Source organism: Passer domesticus, chromosome 29 (assembly GCF_036417665.1).
Source record: "Passer domesticus isolate bPasDom1 chromosome 29, bPasDom1.hap1, whole genome shotgun sequence".
Lineage (NCBI taxonomy): Eukaryota > Metazoa > Chordata > Aves > Passeriformes > Passeridae > Passer > Passer domesticus.
Window position 1 is genome coordinate 747572 of NC_087502.1, and position 14283 is coordinate 761854.

The 14283-nt window shown below is 48.0% G+C and overlaps 1 long non-coding RNA gene across 1 annotated transcript; it reads left to right on the top strand.

Annotated features, from left to right (window-relative positions):
• The first annotated feature begins 384 nt into the window (after positions 1-384).
• Positions 385-3744, top strand: LOC135287466 (uncharacterized). Its single transcript, XR_010351149.1, has 2 exons — positions 385-1862; positions 3629-3744. It is a non-coding gene; the product is annotated as an uncharacterized LOC135287466 (long non-coding RNA).
• The last annotated feature ends 10539 nt before the right edge of the window (positions 3745-14283 follow it).

The following is a 14283-nucleotide window of genomic DNA, read 5'->3' on the forward strand; positions in this document are numbered from 1 at the left end:
TTTCAAGATCTGCTAATCGTGATGCCTGTGACAAAAAGCCTGAGTTCCCCATCTCAAAAGCACTCTGGGGAGTACTGATCAAAAGAGGCAATTGCAGTTTTACAGCTCAAAGTCAAGTGGGAAGCAGAAGAGGGACAAGAGCAGCCAGGATCTCCAATTCTCAAGGCAAAGGCAGCAGCAGCAGCAGCAGCCTCCTGCTGTCAGCTCAGAGTGAGTAAAACAGCGCTGAAAACAGCGCTGGAACCCGATCCTTTCCTCCTCTGAGGGCTGGCTCAGGGCAGCACAGGCAGGCCCTGAGTAGTCAGGGCTGTGTGTGGCTGCTGGTTGCTCTACTCCAGGATTCAGCTGGAAAAAGCCCTTGGAAGCCGAGGCAGGAGCAGGCGGGAAGGGGCTGGCTCTGCTGCTGCTCCTGCCCGGGAGCCCCGGCTGGGCCGGGCCGGCGCCCGCTGCACTGCGGCTGCTGCTGCTGCCAGAGCTGGGCGGGACTCGGGGACAGCGACGGACACGGGGGGACAGCAAAGGCCTGGTGGCTGCAGGTATGTTGGTGCTGGGGCCGGCACCAGCACACAGCTTCTGCCTGCAATTAACCCTGAGGGAAACGCTGAGGAAAGGTTCCATTTCAGCCTTTCTTTACTGGTTGATGTGAAGGGACCAAAATCAAAGGAGAACAAGCAGGGTCCGACCCCTTCTCCTTTGCGAGGAGCCCCACACGTGGGGCTGTGAGGGGCCATGAGGGGCCATGAGGGGCCATGAGAAGCCGTGAGGGGCTCTGAGGAGCCATGAGAGACTGTGAGGGGCTGTAAGGAGACATGAGGAGCTATGAGGTCTGTGAGGGGCCATAAGGGGCTCTGAGGGGCCATGAAGGGCTATTAGGGACCTTGATGGGGAAAAGTTAAAAAGTTATTGTTATTAGTTCTGTTATGATAATTAGTTATATTCTGTTAGCTTGAAAAATGGTATGGTCCTTGATTCCCCCTATGTAACTCCCTCATGATGGTACCTTCCAAGTTGTTTACCCCCTGCTTTTCCCGCCACTGGCCTGCCCTTCAAAGTGAGTGATCCCTTGCTCCGCCCCTTATTTCCTTGTATGGTTATGTCAATCCCCAAAGTGCTGCTGTCCATCATTGTAAACACTCCTCGCCATTTTTTGGGAAACTTCTATGTCAGTCATCCCCTACACCCACTGTGATTTGTCCCAGAGGCTTCCTCCCTCCCCTGTGTAATCTTTATTGGTTCTATTGTTTCTTATAGTCCTCCCCTTGCTTTTACCTATTGGTTCCCTCACGTCTCCTCCCTCCTACACCCACTCCCTTTAGAAGAGCTAGCCTGACCCCTTTTCCTGACACTTGTCCCTGCCCCTGCTGAGGTACTTGATCCCAGTCCTGTTGGGGAATAAAGCTTCCTTGGCTCGCATACAAGTGTTCGCTCTCTCGGTCCTTTGTTTTGGATCCTCGTGGCTCACACCCGCCTGTGTCACCCACGCCGCAGACAACACCACTGCCCAGGTGTTCTCGGAAAGAGAGCCTGGAGTGGCGCGTCTTGTGACCCCCTCCGGTCACACCAGGAGCAGCTAGCCGGCGCATCCCAGCCCCAGTGACCCCAGTGTGGAGTCGCAGGCAAGTAGAAGCAAATAACCAAAACAACATCCCCAGAGCTCTGCTCTGCAGTGGGGTGAATTGGGAGTGACAGTGCTGAAAAGCTGTTTAATACTCTGGGTGGATTTAATCAAACATCACTCCCAGTTTCTGTTTATCTGTTTCTATAGAACAGACATGAGTCCTCCAGAGCATCAGCAGAGCCCCTTGTTCCTTGGAGCTTTCTGAGCCAGCCCTCACCAGATTTCCTAAAATGGGCCATCAAAGGTTTGTGTAAGAGAGGAGAAATTATTTCAGGGGGATTTTACATGAGGTCTGGAATAGATTTTATTCTGTGAAATCTAAAGTAATGTGGCACAGCCATTTCCTTCCCAGACAGGTGTTAATCCTCTATAACCATACCCCAAGGCTGCAAATGTCCAACAGCAGCTCCATCAGCCACTTTCTCCTGCTGGCACTGGCAGACACGCGGCAGCTGCAGCTCCTGCACTTCTGCCTCTTGCTGGGCATCTCCCTGGCTGCCCTCCTGGGCAACGGCCTCATCATCAGCGCCGTAGCCTGCGGCCACCACCTGCACACACCCATGTTCTTCTTCCTGCTCAACCTGGCCCTCAGCGACCTGGGCTCCATCTGCACCACTGTCCCCAAAGCCATGCACAATTCCCTCTGGGACACCAGGAACATCTGCTACACAGGATGTGCTGCACAGGTTTTTTTTTTTTGTGTTCTTCATCTCAGCAGAGTATTTCCTCCTGACCATCATGTGCTACGACCACTACGTGTCCATCTGCAAACCCCTGCACTACGGGACCCTCCTGGGCAGCAGAGCTTGTGCCCACATGGCAGCAGCTGCCTGGGCCAGTGCCTTTCTCAATGCTCTGCTGCACACAGCCAATACATTTTCCCTGCCCCTGTGCCAGGGCAATGCCTTGGGCCAGTTCTTCTGGGAAATCCCACACATCCTCAAGGTCTCCTGTTCCAAATCCTACCTCGGGGAACTTGGGCTTATCATGATTAGTGTCTTTTTAGCCTCTGCATGCTTTGTGTTCATTGTTTTCTCCTACATGCAGATCTTCAGAGCTGTGCTGAGGATCCCCTCTGAACAGGGACAGCACAAAGCCTTTTCCACCTTCCTCCCTCACCTGGCCATGCTCACCCTATTCCTCAGCACTGCAGCCTTTGCCTACCTGAATCCTCCTCCATGTCCTCCCCATCCCTGGATCTGGTGGTGTCAGTTCTGTACTCAGTGGTGCCTCCAGCCCTGAACCCCCTCATCTACAGCCTGAGGAACCAGGAGCTCAAGGCTGCAGTGTTGAGAGTGATGAGCGGAGGTTTCAGAAACACTGAACTGCTGGCCAGTTTCTGCAAATCCCTTGTAATAGAAGTAATTTTTGATACTACTTGTTGGTTTCATTTTGGAGGCTCTGTTTCTTTGTTTTCTTTCTCAATATTGTCCACAAAGAAATGCCATTGTTTGTGCCACTGCTCATTTTGTTGCTCTCCACCTTCCCTGTGGCCACAGACTGTGTCAATGAGGGGTTACACTCTCAGTGGTTTTAAATGAAAGAAAATATTTCCCACCAGAGATCCTCCTTTTGTTGCCTTCTCTGGAGCTGCAGCAGCAATGTCTGTGTGCAGAGCTGGGGCAGATCAGTGCTGGCACAGCAGCTGTGCCCAGCAGCAGCAGCACTTGGTGTTGCCAGTGCTGTTCTCATGCCCCTGCCCTCTCGGGATCTCCTCTGGTCAAGGTGAGCCCGAGGTGTGTTAAAAGTCTCTTTTTCCAACCCAGCTGTCAAAGAAGGAGTCAGAAGTCTTCAGCTCGCGTTCTTAAGGTTGTTTATTATTTCCTATCTAAAACATTTTCTGTCTGGCCTGCCGAGGTGTGTTCAGCAGGTCAGTCCGAGGCACGCTACTCTGCCCTGAGGCGGTGATATCTCTTTATACTAAAAACTACATGTACTTTATTTGCAGTTATTTACCATTACCTATCCATCTATGTTAGACAGTGACTTTCTACTTTACACTAAACCTAGGATGCTACCATCACCAAGAAGATGGAGACTAGGAAGAAGAAGGAAGAAGAACAGGACAACGCTCAAATCCCTCCATCTTGTCCCCTAGACCCCCATAGTAAAATTCTTCCAAATTCCACCTTTCACCCTGTGACAACTGCTGTTATGCTGCTTAAAGTTTAATGGCTCGTAATTCTTCATATAAAGTTGGTAATTTGCTCCATGGGTGGAACTCAAAGCCGCAGGGGTCTTTGGCTGCATGCCAGGATTCCTGAGCATTTTACATCCTGATGTCCAGTGTGCCCCCAAATTTTGGGGAGGGCGTGCTCCCTGCTCACGGGGTGTCCCCCCCAGGAGCTGCAGGCAGCGGCGGTGCAGGTCAAGGCTGCACACCCCGGGGTGATGGTGGAGGCCAGTGGGGGCATCGTTTTGGAGACCCTCCCCCAGTTCTTGGGGCCCCACATTGACGTGGTGTCCATGGGGTGTCTGACCCACAGTGCCCCCGCCCTGGACTTAGCACTGCAGGGGCTGGAACCCTAAAATCCATCCCAGGACCCTGAAAACCCACCCTAGAACCCCCAAAATCCAAGGTGGGACCTACAAAAACCTACTCCAGAACCCCAAAACCCAACCTGAGATGCCCAAATCAATCCCAGGGAGAGCAAAACTCACTGTGAAACTCCAAAATCCACCCTGGGAATCCTCAAACCCCAAAGGCCCCCCGGCTGAGGGGACTGTAAAATCTGGCACTGAGTCCTCCCATCTGCCAGGACCTCCAATGCCTGAGACCTCCCCAGATTCTGGGACTCCAAAATCCATCTTGGGAACCACAAAATCTATTTTGGACCCCAAAATCTATCTTGGAACCCCTAAATCAACTCTGGGACCCCAGAAATCCACTGTGGGCCCCTCCAAAACCTACTCTGGGACCCCCAAATCTCCCCTGAGACTCCACAAGCCCACCCTGGGGATCCCAAATCTCCATCGTGGGGTCCTCCCACTCACCTCCCCCCTCTAAGGTGGACCCAAAATTCCATCCTGAGGTGTCCCCTTCCTCCTTTTTTCTTTGTACCCTCAAATAAACCCCTACCTCACTCCCCCACGTCCCTCCAGTTTTTTCATGGTGCCACCCTCAAAACCCTCAGGTTTTGCACTTGATGCAAAACCAGCCACTTTAGAACCAACAAAAGGGGGGGGGGGGGTTGTGCCCACTGACCTGTTGAGCCCCTACTCCAAACCAGTGTCAGTTCTGCTGCTCCGTCTGGGATGGGCCTTTTGCAAGGAACTCCCATCTCCTCCCTGAGTAACTGGGATGAAAAATAAAAATCCTTTGCCTTGCTGTGGGAATTTGCAGCTGGGGAATGAGCCCATAGTTGGGACAAGAGTTTAAAGGGCTCAGACCCAGTTGAGGGGTCCCAGATCTCAGTTTGAGGGTCCCACACCCAGCTGGAGAATCCCAAACCCCTCTTTGAGGGGCCCAAACTCCAGGTGGGGGGGGGGGGTCCAGACCCATTTTGGAGAGCTGAGACCCCAGTGTGAGTATCCCAGATCCTGCTGGAGGGCTGCAGACCCCCATTTGGGGGTACCAGTTCTCAGTTTGAGAGTCCCACACCCAGTTTAAAGAATCCAGATTAAAGCTGGAGGGTCTCTGACCCCAGTTTGGGAGGCCAGAACTTGAACCCTTAATCTGAGGGACCCAAACCCCAGTTTAGGGGTCCCAGACCCACCACCAGCACACCTGGCACCACCACAACACTGGGAATTGGGATCAGAGGAGAAATCCTGCTGTAAATCACAAAATCAGGATCTGATTCCTGGCCTGATCCCGCCCAGCTCCATCACACCTGTGTGTGCCCACCTGCCCGCGGTACCTTTGGGATTGCTCTAGGTGCAGTTGGTGCTTTCTGAAATAATACACAATTTTACACCTAAATGGAGTCTTTCTTTTGGGTGATTTTTGGGATTAAACAGGAACATTGCAGCTCTCTAGGATGTGGGAATTCGTCAGCCTGAATTGCCAGGCCCTTTGAATGAGCAGCATGAGATACTGAAACTGGGAAAATCCCAAAAACCACCTCAAATTTTACACAGGTGAAGGGAAAGATGCATTGATCACGTTGGATTTACCTCTCTGGTCTCACTCTACTGCGCAGCAATGGGAATTATCTCTTCCAGAGTGAATTTCCAGGTGCTGACTTCAAATTCCTTCTGTTCATCTATCAGTTCTGGGATTAAAACATAACAGGGAAAAAAGAGGAAAAGGTCCCAAAGACCAAACTCTTTTCCTGTAGAGAACCTGCCTCAAGCTCTGAATAATCACTCAAACTTACACAATTACTCAAAATTTTTCAATAACTCCTAAAAATGGAGCAGCTCCAAAATTATTCCACTCCCACTCCAAATGGCTCAGTTGCTTCCAAAATGATTAAAAGGGCTGGTATTGAACCAGTATGGGACCAGTAAGAACCAGTATGGAAACAGGAAGGGATTGGTACTAGACCAGCACAGGACCAGTATGCAGCCAGTAGGGCTAGCATGGGACCAGTATGACACCAGGATGGGACCAGTACTTGACCAGTATTGGACTGATGTAGGACCAGTACAGGGCAGTGTGGGACCAGTAGAGACCAAGCCAAGCAAATCCAGGACCTTTATGGGACTGCTGCTGGAACATGATGGGCCAGTGCAGACAAACACAGGCCAGTACAAACCAGTAGGAGCCAGTAGAGAACAGCACAAACCAGTGTGGGACCAGTGCAGGCCAGTACAGCCCAGTGTGAGGGCTAGTGTGAGCACTGTACAAACACTGTGGAGCAGTATGGCAGCAGCATGGGGCCAGCAGAGCCCTGCATGAGCCAGTGCTGGATTGTACTGGACCAGTACGGGAACCAGTAAGGAGCTGTATAGGCCACTACAGGCAAGCACTGGGCCAGTATGAGAGCACTGTGGGTGACTGCAGGAGCAGAATGTGACCAGTACAGGCCAGTGTGGGACCAGTACTGGACCAGGAATGGGCCATTGCAGGATCAGTATGGAATCAGGATGAGAGCAGTGAGGACCCATATGGAACCAGGATGGGACCAGTACACACCAGTACGTAACAGACCGGGACCAGTAAGGGAACATTAAAGACCAGCACAGGCCAATAGGAGACCAGTACAGGAGCTGCACGGGACCAGTACAAGCCTTTCAGTCTCACTTCCTGGAAAAATCCTGGAAAAGATTTTCCTGGGAGCTGTTGCAAAGCCCTGGAGGACGAGGCCGGCCCCAGTCGGAGCCAGCGCGTCTCAGATTCCTCCTGGGACATGGTGACCCCCTGACTGCCCACGGGGTGTAGGTGGAGAATCTGCATTCCAGCAAGGCTTTCCAGACTGTCTCTGCCAGGATCCTTCAGGACAAACTGTTTATCCAGCCCCAGCTGGATAAACCTGCCATGTGATGGGTGACAATGGGCACAAGGCTTGGGCACAAAGGGTGACAGTGACTGGGGTGGCATCAGGCTGGCACCAGTCACTAGTGGGGTTCTGCAGGGCTCCATCCTCGGCCCTGTGCTCCCCAACACCTCCATAAATGGCTTGGACACAGGACTGGGAGGGATCCTGAGCAGCGCACAGCCAGTACAAAATGGGGGTCCAGCTGTGGAGGGCAGTGACAGAGCAGATTTGGTGGCTGCCTGGTGTCGTGTCAGTGTCACAGCAGGGCGTGCCTGAACTGGTAACAATTAGCATTGACTCTATGACTCACAGAAGGCTGACCAATCTCTTTATTCTATATATCATTATTAAGAGACCCATTGCTTTTATAGAAAGTTACGGTACACCTGGACCTAATTGGTCCTGCTATCCAAACACCAGAAACAGCTGAAATAATAACTTTGCTTTGTAGATGGGAATTATTAGTGCCTGTTGAATGGGAGATACCTGAGGAATGGAGGGAAACAGTTAAGGAATGTCAAAAATTATTTGCCTGGAAATTAGGAAAAAGGAAGTGACAAGGGAAAAAGAGGGCAAGACCGGGTTGGCCGCTGTACTTGCCACCGAGAAGATCAAATACACCTGCAATGGCTTGCTGCCAGTTTTCAGCTTCCTTTTTCTACCTCTGTCGAGGTCAGAAATGAAGGCACTTGAGACTATAGTTCACGTTCAGACTCAGGTGTTTATTATTTCTTATCAATGTGACAGCCTCACAGCCGTGAGTTCTTCAGTCTTTCATTAGCAAGGCACAAAATGGCTCGCTATCTCTTGTTACAAGGTCTTTTAAGGCTAAACTATCCAATTAAGAAAGACACCTAAATTATTTTCCCTTTTAACACAATAACTAATCCCTCAAAGCCCAAAGTATGGACCTTTCTGTCTAATTACAAAAGACCACCCAAACACATGGAGAAGAAGGAAGAATAAGGTAAAGAACAACCTGTCTCCACCCTAAAACCTCCATCTTGCTTCATGTTTATTACGATATTCTAAAACCCAAACTCTACATTTTCCACCCTGTGATATTATACACCTCTAACCAGTTACACACCCATGACCCCAGTGCTATCAATCAATTTTGGAAGCCTGTTCCACAGCCTCAGGTCAAATGCAGTGCTCTCCAGGGTGTCAGAGTCTGTCTGTACAGAAAATCTAAAATTCTCAGCATCCAGGGTTCCAACAGGCTGCAACCCCATAGGCATGGGAGGTGGGGGTATAAGCCATACCAGACCTCAGTTATTCTTTTTTCTGTCACTCATCTTTTGTCTTTTCCCTTTTGGGATAATGGCAATATTGCATCACAAATGCTACCGAAAACATTACATAGAAAGAAACCAAAGTTCCTCTTTTATTGCACACCCCCATATCAACAGGCACTGTTATAACCCATCCAAATGAAGTACCTGTAGGCAAAACAGGAAAAAATATTGGATTGTAAGAAACTTAGGAAAAAGTGCTTATAGACTGGGAATTGAATATCCAAAAGGAGAGAGATGGATTTGTTTCCCATTTGCCCTTAGGGGTGTAGTCCAAGATTCGGGAAAAAAACAATTAGTAAACAAAAAGGTAAAACCAGCACAGCAATCTAACTCATTATTAACCCAAATTTATGTGCTGAATTCTATGATAAGACTCCAAGCTGTTTTCAAGATATTAACAAACAGAAGTGCTCAGGCATCGGAATTAATACCAAGTCAACAAAGCCAAACAAAAACCATAGTGTATCAAAATAGATTGGCTTTAGATTATTGGCTAAAGAAGTGGGTGCCTGTGGAAAGTTTATAATATATCAATTGTTGAATATAGATGAGAACAGAGATGTGATCCTGGAAATAGCAAAAGATATCAGAAAAAATAACCCAGGTACTGGTCCAAAATTGGGAACCAATGTGAAAATCTAGCTAGTGGGGCAATGCATTGGGGATAGAATGGTGGAAGCAATTAGGCTTCTTCCTTTTATGTGCTACAGATGGTTTGATATTTCTTCCTTGTTTAATCCCATTTTATTTGGCTAATTACCAGCATAGTCCAAAACATACAAGTAGACAAGAAATATTACTCAAGCCAAATAATTTATAAAGAATAAGAGGGGGGTTTGTTATAGAAATCTGCCTTGGTTTGAAAAGACAGGTGTCAAGGAATGCAGAAGCTTCCTCTGAAATGGAAAATGTAAACCCCCTCCCTCCAAATTGTTTTAATTTTGAAATTAAGGGGTTCTCAGGCAAATATATGGGAGCTCTTCCCTAAGATAGGGAATTCTTCCCTAATAAAGATATGGGAGTTCCCAAAGATAGGGAGCTCTTCCCTAATAAATACTGTTATGGGAGTAATAGTTCTTTATTAGGGAAGAAAATAAAATTTAAAAAACCATAACAATGCAGTAATACAAAAAAACACTGACAGAGTCAGAATATGACCTGACACCCCGTTGGTCAGGGTGTTGGCAGCAGTCCCATTAAATGGTGGCTGCAGCCCTCCTGCAGTGATAGATGTGATTCTGCTGGAGCAGTGATCCTGTAGAAGGGCGGAGTTTTCCTCTGAAGGTCCAGTGGCAGTGTAGATGGGCCTGGGCTTCCTCTGGGAATCCAGTGGAGAAGAGAGCTGCTCCTCTGGGAATCCAGTGGGAAAAGGCTGTCTGTGGTGTTGCAAATCTCAGATGCTATCCAGGTGGGAATGCTTGGCTCCTCCCTCTGGGCAGAGCATCTCCCAGTGGGATGATGTAATTATATTAGTGACACTCAGTGGCCCATTAACAGAAGATATCTTCTGGAGGATTGGTTGTGGAAGAGATCAAGAAAACTGCCCAATGAACAGAAGATAACTGCTCCACAGATAGCAATAGAATACACACACCCATTTCCAACCTAAGACCATATGTATTATAATATTGGTTTTTCACAAATATTAAAATGGATTCTGTATGTGTGGTGTTAAAATAACATGACTATAAAGATATAGTTTTATTTCTGTTGTTTACTGAAACTTAGAAATAGCTGATATAAGTATGCTTGTGTTAAAATGCCTGCTTGAATGGGATAAAACCCAATGAACACAAGATGAGGACACCTGTACAGATATGCCAACTATCAACACTTGCCATCAGTAGAAAGTATGCACCAAGGCCCAGAACTGAAGGTGATGATAAAAAAGGACTAAAACCACAGCCAAGGAATCCACATGCTCTAAAAAGGCAGACCTAAGGAGGAGCCATTCTAAACAGTTCTTGGAATATGTAAACTAGCTTGGGAAAAGTTTACTATGCATAATTGTTTATGAATAGGCTGATGCAGTAGAAATGGTATCTAAAGGGTGTTTCCAAAACACCAGGTGTGCGCTTGGCTAAGTGCCAAGATGCACCCAGCTGTAAATCTTTGCTTTCTTGTCTTTGTCTCCTCTTGTCCTTTATTAAACTTTGAATGTTTTACAGGAGAGTGAACCTTGTTTTTCACACAGGGACATCCTGGGGGCATGTGGGGGTGTCTGAACACAGGGCTCTGGGGCATGCTGGAGGGCACCAGGGATGTGCGGAGGGGACAGGAGGGCAAAGGGGGCCTGGAAGTCCATTGGGAGCACTTTGTGTGCCCAGGACTGAGCTGTGCCCATGCCCCCAGGGACAGCCAGAGCCTCCCTGCCCGGGTCCCTGGCCCGTTGCTGGGGGCAGGTTCCATGTCAATGGTTACCTGGATCCATTTCTGGGGGCAGGTGCTGTGTCACAGGGGAGCCCTTTGTGACACCCCACTGCTGGCCCTGTGGTCAGTGTCCAGCTGGACAGGGAGAGAAGAGGATAGTTTGGGAATACAGAGCTGGCCAGGAGCCTCTACACACAAGCTCCAGAGTTTCCCTGCTTCTTCAGCAGCCCCGTGGTGCTGAGGATTTTCCCAAACGATTCTTATTTCCCCTTTCTCCACTACCAGACTTTTCTTTTCTACCAAAGCATGGAGAGGAGAGCCCCGAGCCAGCCCAGGGTGGCCTGGGAGGAGGACGGGGGTCCCCAGGAAAGCAGCTCCCCAGTGGAGCCCTACGAGGTGACAATGGTGCAGCCCCTGCAGACGGGTGAGTGAGAGGCCCTGCTGGGCTGGGCAGGGCTGGGAGCCCAGCCTGTTTCCCTGGCTCACAGCAGCCCAGGGCTGGCTGTGATGCCTCAGGCTGAGGCTGCTCAGGGCTGACTGCCAGCCCCAGCACAATCTCTGCCAAGGAGGGAGTGAGCAGAGGGGCCCCAACTCCTGCTCTAGGGTGAGGGCAGTGAGCCGCGGCTGGGCCGGCAGCAGGCAGGGATGCCATGAGGCCCTGCACCTTTGCTGTCCCTCTGCCAGTGCATTCCTCAGCCCAAGGCTCTGGGGCTTTCCCCTCCGTGCTGTGCTCCAGCATGGCAGCCGTGCCCAGGAGCAGCCATGCCCAGGAGCAGCCGTGGATGCCAGCTCTGGGCCCTGCTGTGCAGGAGGGTCCCTGTGTGCCACTGGCAGCTGGGGCCTCAGCCACTTTCTCTCTTCAGAGGTGCTCCTGTGCATCTCCAGAAGACCAGCCTAACAACGCAAGTAGCGAGAATTTGAGCCATGACCTCAGCTCTCCACTTCTGCCCCTATCTGCCCTGCCATGGCGGCAGCACCATCGTCACGAGGCCGTCCCAAAACCCATCCCGCCACAACGAGACCCTCTGCTCCTGAGCCCCCTGGTCCTGTTCCCCAGCCAGGAGTGAAGGTGGGCAGCCCTTGCCTGGCAGGGCAGAGCTTGACCCACATTTTATGTTCAAATGAAGAGATGGAGTTGTCGCAACTATGTCCGGGTGGTAGCAGCAGCAAAGCCCACCCGGCAGCAGCACTGGCTGAGCTCCATGCCCAGGAGCAGCCGTGGATGGCCACGGTGTGGGCAGGCAGGAGCAGGCAGGGGCTGCTGTGCCCAGCGGCGGGGCCCCGAGGGGATGGGCGAGCCCATGCTGAGCGTCCCTGGGCTGAGGGCACATTTCCTTCTTTGGCATCAGCTGGGCCTGGACCTGAAGAGGCACAAAGAGATATTTTGGGGTCCCTGATGAGGGTCCCAGGAGTCCCGCATGTTTTAAATGAATTAGCTTTTTTTGATTAGTAAGGAGAATTTATTCCATAATTAAAATACAGTTGTAGAAAGTCCAGAAGCAAATATCAGATTGGCCCTGAACCGGCTAACAGCGTCAGGTGAGACAGGTGGGGCATTTCTCTCCTCTGTGCATCACGAAGGGACAGCTCTCTCAAAGTCTTTTTTGTACATTTCCAAGCTCCAAGGGTTGTGGAGGGCAGGAGTTTTTCTGCTTTCTTATGGTTGATCTTATCCTTTTTGCATCTTCATGTAGTTTTTCCTTTCTTGCTGCAGCTCTTGCTGAGAGTTTCCCCAAAACTGGTAAATAATTCACTTTGTTAGAGAAAAATCTCCTGCAATATACAAGCTAGGAGGCACACATTTATCTTACAGATGATGCATATCGAATGCATATTGCTGAGGTTTGGTCAGAGAAATAATCTTCTGGAATCAGCATTTCTGGGGATGAATATTCAGGCTAGGATTTTGGTGCATATTGATTGCCCGGAACCCTCCTTTGGTATGCTAGGATTTTCATTAGGTCAGATTACTGTAGTCTCAGCATGAATTTGTGCATGCAATCTATCAGAATCCCTCCCTTTCTATATTAATTTATTAAATTTGTACTTTTAGGATTCACTTTGAGAAAGCTTACTTATTTTCTAATTTTATGTTTAGTATTTATAAAACTTAACAACTACACTTTTATACTACTAGTGAGGCTATAAAATTAACAGCTCTTCTCATAAAATAGATTATTCTAAATCTTTAATTTCTTTTATTTGGATTGTCAATTATATTTTTTATATCAATGCATGTGCTTATTGTACTATAGATATATTTTGACTCCATAGTCGTTTAAGGCTGGTAATATTTGTAATAATGTTTTTCATGTTTTCTTATGTTGCCTGCTAAAATGCATCTTTATAACTGTCTCATGTTCTTGTTTTCTAATTCTTGAGCAATTTGCTTTATTCTACTCTCAGGATTTATTTCTTCTGTATCTCTTACAGAACAAAAAGTTTTAATATATTGCTTACAAATTTTGCCATTTTATTCTTTTTGCTATATTTCACATTTTCTTTATTCCAGTGTCTTTTACTACTCATAGCGCACATTCTGAATTTGTTAAAATTATAGCGTACTACACTAACTTGGGATTGTGCATATGGCTCATTCTTTTTGGGCTTGGATAACTAATACAGTGACAATAATCCTCTGCAGTTTTAACTCTCTAGCTCTCTCAAAGCCCCTTTGGGTTGCAGCCAAAGGGCCAAGATGTGTATCTTCTTGGTAGCAGAGCTTACACCGTGGGATCTAGTCACTGATGTCATTCGTCTCACTCTCAGTATTTACTTCATAAGATTTAGAAGAGCCTTTTAAATTGTTTTTCAGGATTTAGGATAGCATCTGCTTATTTCTAATTGTTATAGTTTTATTTCTTTGACATTTTAGCTCTAAAGTTGTAATTAGTCTGTACACTTCTCTTTCTTTCAGCTACACTTGCCTTTTTTTCTTTTACTTTAATTTGATCTCTAATAAATATCTAACAGCTTTTGTTATACCCTATCTGATTTTAATTTTAATTTTAATGTTTCTTGGAACTTAAATCTGGTTTGTATTTTATATACTTAATTTTTTCAGATTTTTCACTAATCATATTACTTACTCTAATATATTCTTTACACTGTCTAATATATTCTTTACACTGTTCCATTAGCTTTTACTTTTCTTTTCTTTCTTTTCTCTATTATAACAAAAGCACTAAAATATTTTATTTTTTGAAATACATTTGCATACCACACTCTAAATATTCAGTTCACTTAAAACAGCCTCATGTATAATACACTTTAAAATAAAACATTTTACTTCTCATAATAATCGGTTTTACAGCTTACAGGTTTAGGTATTAACATGCATCAGTCTTTTTACTTCTAGGAGTAGTGGTGACTTTTTAGTGAGGTTTGGCTTGTGTTTCTGTCAGTGCTTTTACAGGTCTTCTGTTCTGCCTTTCTTTGCAGGTGCATTTCCCTCATGCTTCCCCTGGGTCTCAGCAGCCGGGGCCTTTGGCTGCACATCTGGAGACGCCGTGCCCGGCACAGCAGGAAGGGATCCATGGCAGCCTCGCTGCCCCGCTGCTGCTTTCACGCCCTG